Source organism: Anopheles merus, unplaced genomic scaffold (genome assembly GCF_017562075.2).
Source record: "Anopheles merus strain MAF unplaced genomic scaffold, AmerM5.1 LNR4000099, whole genome shotgun sequence".
Lineage (NCBI taxonomy): Eukaryota > Metazoa > Arthropoda > Insecta > Diptera > Culicidae > Anopheles > Anopheles merus.
In genome coordinates, this window is record NW_024427679.1 from 1 (window position 1) to 10,896 (window position 10,896).

The following is a 10,896-nucleotide window of genomic DNA, read 5'->3' on the forward strand; positions in this document are numbered from 1 at the left end:
GTGAGTGCCTACTAATTACCAAAGTCTCATTTATTAACTACAGTGGCCGTCCGCGAAGGTGCCGGGGTCAGCCGACGCACTGGGCGGCGCTGTTGCATAATGACGTGCTTGGTCCCCGTCTGCGGGTCCTCGGGCGTTGAAAGTGGACACTCTCGAGCGTATGGTGATGCGTTTCGTGTTGGTGGTGTTTGATGCGTAGGGTTTGTGGTGTGTGTTCAAGCCGCATGGTTCGAACTAATGCTACGTCGTTCCCGATGGCCACCGGCAGTCTACTCTCCAGGCTAAAGTCGGCTCGTCTAGGGATTCGGAAAGCTAAGTCGCTGTAACTCATGTGCCCATACACGGCGTTGCGCTAACACGCTAAGTAGCCCTACATATACAAGTATCCAACCCACGGCACGGGGCGTAGCCGTAATACGACGTCTCGGTTATACCACGTAGGCCTCAAGGATGTGTGACTACCCCCTAAATTTAAGCATATTAATAAGGGGAGGAAGAGAAACCAACCGGATTCCCTGAGTAGCTGCGAGCGAAAACGGGAAAAGCTCTAGCACGTAGGGACGGCATGGAAACGTGCCTGTCCGATTCCGTGTACTGGACGGTCCGTTATCTATCACGCACTGTGCACTTCAAGTTCAACTTGAAGGTGCCCATTCTCCCACCTAGAGGGTGATAGGCCCGTGGAAGGCATGAGAGTGAGGTGATAGACGGTCGGCTCCATGGAGTCGTGTTGCTTGATAGTGCAGCACTAAGTGGGAGGTAAATCCTTCTAAAGCTAAATACCACCATGAGTCCGATAGCGAACAAGTACCGTGAGGGGAAAGTTGAAAAGCACTCTGAATAGAGAGTCAAATAGTACGTGAAACTGCCTAGGGGTACAAACCCGTTGAACTCAATGATCCGGGCGGCGATATTCAGCGGTAAACTAGCAATGCCGTGCACTTATCGATCCGCAGTAACGGCCATCGCGATCCATTACAACAGCGGTTGGCCTCGTGCTAACGCTCCGGCATACACTGCCCTAGCTCGTGGTGGACGGTCCCTCTGTAAGGGTAGGGTAGCTGCTCTACACTGACAGGGATCTCCGCGCAGTCCTTCTGGAAGGCGAATGGGTCCGACCGAGCTCTGGTGTGCTGCTGGAAGGGTGATGGATTCTAACGAGAGGGGGTAGTACCGCTGTCTTCTCCGAAAGACGCGCGAATCCTTCGTTCGGCGATGATGCATCATGCATTGAGGCACCTCCGGGGACCCGTCTTGAAACACGGACCAAGAAGTCTATCTTGCGCGCAAGCCAATGGGTCGTGCCAACGTCCGCGTGTGTCCGTTCGATACACCAAAGGCGAAGACACAACTCGAGTTGCGGGATACGGGTTCGGCACTGGCGCAAGCCTTCGTCGGACCCCTCCATCCCAGGGTGTCCCGATACGGCGTGTGCTTGCAACCAGCGGGCATCCCCGGAGTGCGCAGGATGCGACCCGAAAGATGGTGAACTATGCCTGATCAGGTGAAGTCAGGGGAACCCTGATGGAGGACCGAAGCAATTCTGACGTGCAAATCGATTGTCAGAGTTGGGCATAGGGCGAAAGACAATCGAACCATCTAGTAGCTGGTTCCCTCCGAAGTTTCCCCAGGATAGGGTGCACCGTAGCGTTCGACCTTATTCTATCTGGTAAAGCGAATGATTAGAGGCCTTAGGTTCGAAATGATCTTAACCTATTCTCAAACTATAAATGGGTACGTTATGGGTGGCATTCTTTACTGATCGCCACCCTTTCTACAACCGACGATCGGACGGGTGCCCCTTAAGTGGTGGCGATCCCGGCTAGATATCGGTGTGCCTAGTGGGCCAAGTTTGGTAAGCAGAACTGGTGCTGTGGGATGAACCAAACGCAATGTTACGGCGCCCAAATAAACGACGCACCCTAGATACCATGAAAGGTGTTGATGCTAAAGACAGCAGGACGGTGGACATGGAAAGTCGTCATCCGCTAAGGAGTGTGTAACAACTCACCTGCGAAGCAATTAGCCCTTAAAATGGATGGGCTCAAGTCGTTTGGCTATACATTGCCGCTGGCGGTATGGCGCATCGGGGGCTTAACCACCTGCGATGAGACCCCAGTGAGTAGGAGGGTACGGTGGTGCGCGTCGAAGTGTTTTGGAGCAAGCCGGCATGGAGCCGCCAATGGCACAGATCTGGTGTAGTAGCAAATATTCGAACGAGCTCTTGGATGACTGAAGTGGAGAAGGGTTCGTGTCAACAGCAGTTGAACACGAGTTAGCCAATCCTAAGCCGCATGGGAATCCAGTCGAAACCCATCAGTCGGGCGAAAGGGAATCCGGTTACCATTCCGGAGCCTGTTGAGTACCCGTTTGCGCCAGCTAGTAGGGTTTAGCTGTCCGCACCCGAACGGTTAGTGTGTAGCTTCATGGCAACATGAATCCTTTTCTTCGAGAAGCCAACGAGAGGCATCGGAAGAGTTTCTTTTCTGTTTTACAGCCACACCGACCATGAAGTCACTCACAGAGAGATATGGTTGGACCGGTCTGGTAGAGCACGGCCGCCGCAACTGCCGTGTCGATGCACTCTTCTTGGACCATGAAAATCGAAGACTGGGGCACACTTTATATGGTAATAACGCACACTCTCAACAGATTGTACCGAGATCCGCAGCAGGTCTCCAAGGTGCAGAGTCTCTATCGATAGATCAATGTAGGTAAGGGAAGTCGGCAAACTGGATCCGTAACTTCGGGACAAGGATTGGCTCTGAAGGCTGGGTGCGACCAGCCGGGAACGGTGGCTCCACCTGCCGCAAGGTAGGCTGGCCCGTACCCGCGGTCGCACAGCAAACAGCCAATTCAGAAATGGCACGGCTGAGGGAATCCGACTGTCTAATTAAAACAAAGCATTGTGATGGCCCGGGTGGGTGTTTGACACAATGTGTCTGCCAGTGCTCTGAATGTCAACGTGAAGAAATTCAAGCAAGCGCGGGGTAAACGGCGGGAGTAACTATGACTCTCTTAAGGTAGCCAAATGCCTCGTCATCTAATTAGTGACGCGCATGAATGGATTAACGAGATTCCCTCTGTCCCTATCTACTATCTAGCGAAACCACAGCCAAGGGAACGGGCTTGGATGCACTAGCGGGAGGGGAAAGAAGACCCTTTTGAGCTTGACTCTAGTCTGCATTGTAAGGCGATATAGGAGGTGCAGCATAGGTGGGAGGGCTTCCTCGTGGAGCTCGCCTCTGAGATACCACCACTCTTACTGTTGCCTTACTTACATGATTGGGTGGAACAAGCGCGGGCCCCAGGTCCGGATCGTGCGCGCACCTCCTACGGGGGCTCGGCGGGGATGTGGCGGCGGTTCGCCTGCGCGCGCCAAGCGCCGTGTTTCTCGCTCAGCGTCCAGTGTGTCGCTGGGGTGGTGCCGCCGGGGAGACTGCATCGTAGCATCGTCGTGTGTAGCGTGTACCGCTTGTCCGACCGTGAGCCGTGGCCCGCAAGGGTACAAGCTTGCGTACGTCGGTGCATTCGTGGTGTGCACTGCTTCTGCGCGGTCGATCGTTTATGATGTCACGTTTGCCCCGGTTCCGCGCGCCGCCCGGCTCGAAGACTCCTGGACAGGTCCTTTCGGTCCACGTCATGGACAGTGCCAGGTGCGGAGTTTGACTGGGGCGGTACATCTCCAAAACGATAACGGAGGTGTCCAAAGGTCAGCTCAGTGTGGACAGAACCACACGCTGGAATAAGGACAAAAGCTGGCTTGATCCCAACGTTCAGTACACTTCGGGACAGCGAAAGCTTGGCCTTACGATCCTTTTGGTTATAACGAGTTTTTAGCAAGAGGTGTCAGAAAAGTTACCACAGGGATAACTGGCTTTTTTTTTTTTTTTTTTTTAAAACGGGTTGTTTTATTTTTTTAACAAATTTTAACCCTCCTCACCCCTACAATCATGTCCGCGAGGACGTACCTGAAGGGGGTTTCTCGGCTAAGATGCCGTTTCTACAGCCGTGCATAAAGCACCTATCTCTTTATTATAAATTCCAATGTAACTTCTGTTTTCCCTTTGTATTGTTGTTTTTTTTTTGGGTAACTATAACGCTTTAATGCGCTCCGTTTTTCACTACGCCAAACTCCTAGCGGGAGGCAACTTCCGCCTCAACCGCGGCGGCTTCTTCCGCAGCATTCAGGCCGCCATTGGTTACTTCATCGTCCCGATTGTGTGCGCGGTTGCGCATACCAGACGGTCCGGCTGCGATGTCCGCGCTTCCTCGGCCGTCTGATCCGTCGTCGCTGCTGCTCGATGACGATGATGATGCAGGACTGTGCTCCCCATACAGGCGTCTCGCGTCCTGAGTCACTTGACGCCTTCTCGCTCTAAACCGCGCCTGCCGCAGCCGAAGATCGCACGGCGTGCTGCAGTTCTGGGCGATGGTGGTGGAGATGGGGGACGTCCTGCTCGTTGCACTTCCCGTTGCCGAGCCCTGGCTGCTCGGCGGCTCGCGTTCCGTCGATCGTTCCGTGCTCGACGGATTTCCCGCACGCCGTGCCTCCAAACGGCAACGTCTTCCATATGCTGCTCGCTTGCTTGGGATGCGAGGGCTGCTCGCTCGTCGTCCAGGCTTGCTGAAGCTGAGCCGTTATCCGCTTAGCAGCTTCGCAGATACGGCTCCAGCTCTCGGCATCGCGCAATAGATGCTGCTGGAGGTTTTTCCGGACAGACCGGTCCGTACTTCCCTCGCCGAGTAGCTGCTGCCGGACTTCAGCAAACCTTGGGCACTCGAACATCACGTGCTCCGCGGTCTCAGGAACTCCGCTGCACAGCTGGCAGTCAGGGGACGATGTGAAGCCATTGCGACACAGGTAGTCCGGAAGAAGCCATGTCCCGAGAGTACCTGGCACAAATGGAACGACACATCTCCATGTTTCCTCGACTGCCAGCTGCCGATGTCTGGAAGTACACGGTGCGCCCAACGCGTGTGTACGGCTGGTGTCAGCTTCCGCATCCCACTTTTGCTGCCATTCCTCAATCGTGGCCTGTCGCTCCTGCTTCCGGATGTTCACCCTCGTGTCAGTTCGGTTGACGGCACGTCGCTGGTAGACCGGGCGTCTTCATCCACCAGCAGGCAGATGGGGGTCAAGCCAGCCAGAGGGGGCAGTCTCATACCTTACGGTACGGAATGCTCGTGCCACCCTCAGTGCCATCTTCCGCTGTACACGCTCCAGCAGGCGACCAGGCTCACGTTTTTGCAGCTCCATGCTCCATACTGGTGCAGCATACCGCATAACGGACTCGGACACCGAAGCTAGCAGCTTCGCTTTCGATGCCCTGGTCCGCTATGGTTTCGCAGCAATCTGGATGTGGCGTCGGCGATCTTCCCAGCCCTCTCGGTGACCTCCTTGACGTGCGGCAGCCACGACAAATTGTCCTGGAGGGTCACGCCGAGATAGCGGATCGAGCGGGACGAGGTGACGTCCACGTCGCCTACTCGGACGGTAATCCGCGTCGGGGCTTTGGAGCTGGAAATGACCACCATCTCCGTTTTCGCCGGCCGCCAGTTCGAGATGGTGTTGAGCCATCCACTCCATCACTGAGGTGATCGCCTCTTCTGCAGCAGCTTTCACACTGTCTGGGGTTGTGCCTGGGACCAGCAGCACCAGGTCGTCGGCATACCCCAGGATCTCCGCATCGGGTGGCAGGGCGATGTCTAACACACCGTCATACATCGTGTTCCACAGAGTGGGCCTAGAATAGACCCCTGTGGAACCCCTGCCGTGACGGACCGCACTACCGGGCCATCAGAGGTTTCATACACCAGCTCTCGGCCCTGAAAGTAGCTGTGTATGATGCGTTGGAGGCCGGCCGGGACTCCTTTCGACTGCAGCGCAGCGGCGATGGCCTGCCAGCTGGCCGTATTGAACGCATTCCTAACGTCTAGCGCCGCAACTAGTAGGAAGCGTTTGTCGCGTCGGTTCGTGCGACCGAACGACATCGCACGCTGGCCGGCCTCAACAACTCTCTGTATGGCACCGATGGTCGAGCGCCCTCTGCGGAAACCGTACTGTCGGTCCGACAGTCGTGTCGCTTCCGGATCCTCGAGATGCTCGTGCAGCCTGTTGAGGATCAAGCGCTCAAGCACCTTGCCCAGTGCATCCAACATGCACAGGGGCCGGTACGAGCTGCTCAATCCTGGGGTTTTCCTGGCTTCGGGATGAGTACAAGGCGCTGCCTCTTCCACGCTGCAGGAAACGTGCCGTTAGCGAGGCAGTCCTGGTACAACGCTGTGAAAACCCCCGTGTGCTCGAGGATGGCTGCTTTCACTGCCGCATTCGGGATACCGTCGAGTCCCGGGGCCTTTTTGTTGGCCATGCGGCGTGCGATGAGTTTTAATTCATCGTCCGAGACATCTGTTACTGCTCCTGGCCGCTCCTCTCCCTCGATGATTGCCGCTTCTGGCCAGACGAGGGGGGTGCTGGGGGAAGAGATCGGACACAATGTGTTCGAGCCTGTCCCGCTCCGTCTCGGGTGGCGTCCGTCCACCACGGAGGTGGGACAGAACGACGAGATATCCGGCTCCGAACACATCTCTTCGGCGATGTCGATCAGCTCCTGGAACGAGTTCCGCTTGCTGGCCTTAATCGCCTTCCCCAGCTCCGCCCTCGCTGTACGATGTTGTGCTGCGGCGATGCTCCGCTCTTGCAGGTCGCTGGTCTGCTGCATTCGATCACGGGCGCGTTCGCAGTTCTCTCGCAGCAGCCTGAGCAGCGGCGTCCACCAGAACAGGTCACGATGGGGGTCACTGTGCGACGTTGTAACCCGCTGCATCGTTTTGTCGCACGCGGCGAGCATGATCTCGACCATGCGTTCATGACTCACCGCCCGTTCTGAGAACCGCTCGTCCAGCAGCGTCGACAGGAAGGCTCGCTGCGAGAACTGCGTCGCCTTGTACCGCCGACCCGCGTGTCGAATGCGTCCCTGCTGTCTTCTCGATGGTGGTGAAGGCTCGTTTGCGACGGGAACTGTGGTGCCGACTGTGTACGTGATGTACCGGTGGTCGGAATACGAATACTCACCGCACACGTTCCACGTTCCCGGCTGCGCGATGGTTGGTGTCGAAACGCTACATCGACGATGCTTGCTGTTGCCGCTCCGTTGCCGTCAAAGGTGTTCGTCGTGCCCTGGTTTAAAACCGTCTAGCTGGTATGGCGCTAAACAGCTCTTCCCCCCTCTCGCTGTTGCGCTCGCTCCCCATTCCACATGCCAGGCGTTGAAGTCGCCGGCTATCACGACTTGTGAATGGGTAAGCGCTTCGAGCTGCACCGCTTCGATGAAGCGCTCGAACTCGTCGGTAGGCTGACGAGGTGGTGCGTAGCAGCTGAGGAATGTGGTGCCGCCGATCTCGGCAGCGACGAGTCCCGGTGTGTTGCTGCACCAAATTCTCTGTAGGGGAAGGGAAGCGACCCAGTAGCGACGATGGCGACCTTTTTTGAGCAGTCAAAGGCCCATCGACCGTTGTTAACAGGCGGCCGATACAGCTCCGACAGCAGCAGCACGTCCACTTTCTTCTCGGGCAGTTTGGAGGGCAATATCCTGGGCCCTCTCCCCTCTGCCCAAGTTGACCTGCATTACTCGCAGTTGTGGGGTCATTGTGGAGCCGACCGGGCGCAGTCAGGGTGTCCAATTGTGTGTGGACCACCGCACTTGAGGCACTTTAGCTGAGAAGTGCATACTTTCGCCATGTGCCCAACGACGCCGCAGCGTATACACATGTTTGCCGATCGTCGGGTGAACGGCAGTCATGGGCCCGGTGACCCAGCTCGAGGCAGCGATAGCAGCGCACTCGCTCTCGAGGGGTCGGTGGCGCGGCTCTGATTTTGCTGACGCAAAAGCCCAGCTTAATCTTAGTGCCGTCGAGTTCCTTCGCAAACTTCGCGGGCAGTCGCACGTGCGCGCGTTGGGTGCCATCCGTCATCTTTGTCATCGTTGTGGACACAATTCCCGCTCCCGACTCGAACTTGCTGTCGAGCAGCGCGAAGTCAAATCGTCTTCTCGGGCAAGCGGGTCGACGTCATGGACGACAACTGTCGTCATTTCTGTGACGTGCCGGCACACTCCAGCACTGCCCACGATGGCTCGAACCTGTTGCAGCATATACTGCGCATTCGCCTTGCGGCTTAGCGTGAGTCGCAGCAACGCCTTACTGGTGCGACGGCCCAGGACGACGTGGTCCTTAAGCGGCTTGTACCGCTCGTCAGTCCTGACTGCCGTTTGAACAAGCAGCAAGAGGCTCTCCCAGTCCTGACCTTCGTTGGGCGAAACCTCAATAAGCTCGGGCTTGGCGGCTTTCGCTGCTGTGTTCGCTGTTGCTGAGGTCGCTGCTGCTGTTGACGCTGCTGCTGTGGACGCTGTTGCTGTGGACGCTGTTGCTGCTGCTGCGGCTGCTGCGGCTGTTGCTGCTGGTGCTGCGAGCGCTGCTGCTGCTGTCGCTGCTGCCGGAGCTGTGGTGGGACATAGCGCCTCACCCTGCTGCTGCTGCTGTTGCTGCGCTGCTGCTGCTGCTGCTGCTGCTGTTGCTGCGGTTGGCGTTGCGCTGGGACGGGTGGCCTTTACACCGTTGTCCAAAGCTGCTGCTGCGGTTGCTGCTGCTGCTGTTGTTGTTGTAGCTGCTGCTGTTGCTGCTGCAGTCGTGGGGGAAGCTGCTGCTGCTCTGTTCGCGTCGAGTCAAACTTTGCTGCTGCTGCTGCGTTGCTGCTGCTGCTGCTGCTGCTGCGCTGCTGCTGCTGCTGCTGCTGCTGCTGCTGCTGCTGCTGCTGCTGCTGCTGCTGCTGCTGACGCTGCTGCTGGCTGCTGACGCTGCTGCTGCTGCTGCTGACGCTGCTGCTGCTGCTGCTGCTGTGCTGCTGCTGCTGCTCTGCTGCTGCTGCTGCTGCTGCTGCTGCTGCTGCTGCTGCTGCTGGCTGCTGCTGCTGCTGCTGCTGCTGCTGCTGCTGCCGTTCTCGTTCGCGCTTCCTCAGCCGCTGTTGGCGCTTCCGGGCCGTTTCCGGTTACCGCCTTGCCCCGACGACTGCTGGAGGGTTGCGTTCGCTGCAGTCTGCAGCTCAAGCACCGAACGAGTGCCCGTGAGCAGCAGCTCGTTCTCGCGGCGGAGCGCCGCGTTTTCCTCGCGGCAAAGTCGCAGCTCCTCCAGCGCCGTCGTTAGCTGGGCGCCGATGCTTTGAAGCTGTGCCATCAGCAGGGCACAACTTCCCGCGTCGATGGGCCCAGCAACTACCGCGTTGCCCGGGACAGGGGATGCCGTTGGTGTTGGCTGTGCTGCTGCTGGTGGCTCAGGTCCATGGCCGCCTCCGCTGCCTCACACTCCGACGCGGGTTCCGGCATCGCGATGATGGTGCTATTCAGCTCGTCGTCGTCGCTTGAATAGCACACATCCATCATCGGTGTGGCCGGGCGCTCGATGGGTTGTGGCTGCATCACAGCCACCGACCCTTTTCTTGACCGCAACTGGTACGGCCCACTCACTTGTGGGGGTTGGGCCTCGTCGCCCATCCCCTGCGTTGTTGAATCACTTTCCCGTTCGTGCGCGCACCTCTTTATACGAGGGTATGGACGCAGCCCGTCGCACTCTGCGTTGAACGCGCGGACACGAAACGATACACTACACTCAAGGCTGGCAACACTGCCGCAAGCGTTTTCGACCAAGCTGGCCACACTGCTGGGTAGCCGAGCAAGTGCCAATGTCAGCAAACACTTGCCCGTTCAGCTGGGGCTACCCGTTTCGGAGTGGTGCACAGTTGAAATTTTGGCCACCTGTCAAAAACTGGCAACCCTGAAACGGCCGAAAATGGCCACGATGGCAAGCACTGGCAGATAGCGGGGGCGATGCTGATTCCAGCGAACACTTGCCCGTCCGGATCCGACCAGTGGTTCCAGAGATAGACCAATTTTAATTTTGACAGGTGGCGCCCTCTAGTACTTTGGTGGTGCAGTTAGACGTCACGAAACTGGAAATTGCACTGTTCGCTTATTTACCGTCCGATTTGGACGTCCGGGTAGTCCAGACAAGCCGAATTTCCCCGCGCACCCGTTACACACGTCTCCTGAATTTTTCCGATTTTCCCGGAAAAATTATTCCGGAAAAACACTATTTTTCGTGGAAAATCGCTCGTAACTTTTCACAGGCTTTTCCGATCTGCGATTTTCACACACCGGCGGGTTGGTCTTTCACGGCCCTACCGTTTGGCGTTGGAATTTTCCGGATCGGGCAATTTTCCGACGAGATATGGCCGGAAAAGCGCGTGCACATACACTTTTTTGTTTTTCCGATTTTCCGGAAAATTTTTGGCATGCGCCCAGAGGACGGCGGCTCCGCGAGTTACCAACAAAAATTTTCCGGATCGGCCCACAATTTTCCAACTTACGGCACTTTTTGGGTTTGCACTGTATGCCTGTGACGTCACGCCCCGTACGGCCGTTGCTGACGTCACAGCAAATGACCGTTGGTCAAGGGGGGCAGCCGCTGACGTCACAGCCGTTGACCGTTGGTCCAGGGGGGGCAAGATTTTCGTCCAAGCCCGGCCGGCACGTGCCAAGGTCAACCAAGGGCAAAACTTTGCGCAAACACGTCTGGACGAACCGTATATTGTGTACACTTCACTATAGGAAAAACTACCACCCGCGATCCTGGTCGTAATTTTCCACGGATTTTCACCACACTAACACTCGTCAACGGGGCTCGTCAGCCCGCGTCTTTTGACGTATTTTTTGTAAAAATCCGTTCACTTTTAGGCACTTTTTTAAATACTTAAGTATTTAATTTATACACTTTTTGCACTCTTAATAACTTTGTCAAACTTCATTTCGCGCGGACACTCGATACGTCGTTGAGTTTGTCTTG

The 10,896-nt window shown here is 56.8% G+C and overlaps 1 pseudogene; it reads left to right on the forward strand.

Moving 5' to 3' along the window:
* The first annotated feature begins 438 nt into the window (after positions 1 to 438).
* Positions 439 to 4,122, forward strand: LOC121601486 (annotated as a pseudogene).
* Positions 4,123 to 10,896: the final 6,774 nt, after the last annotated feature.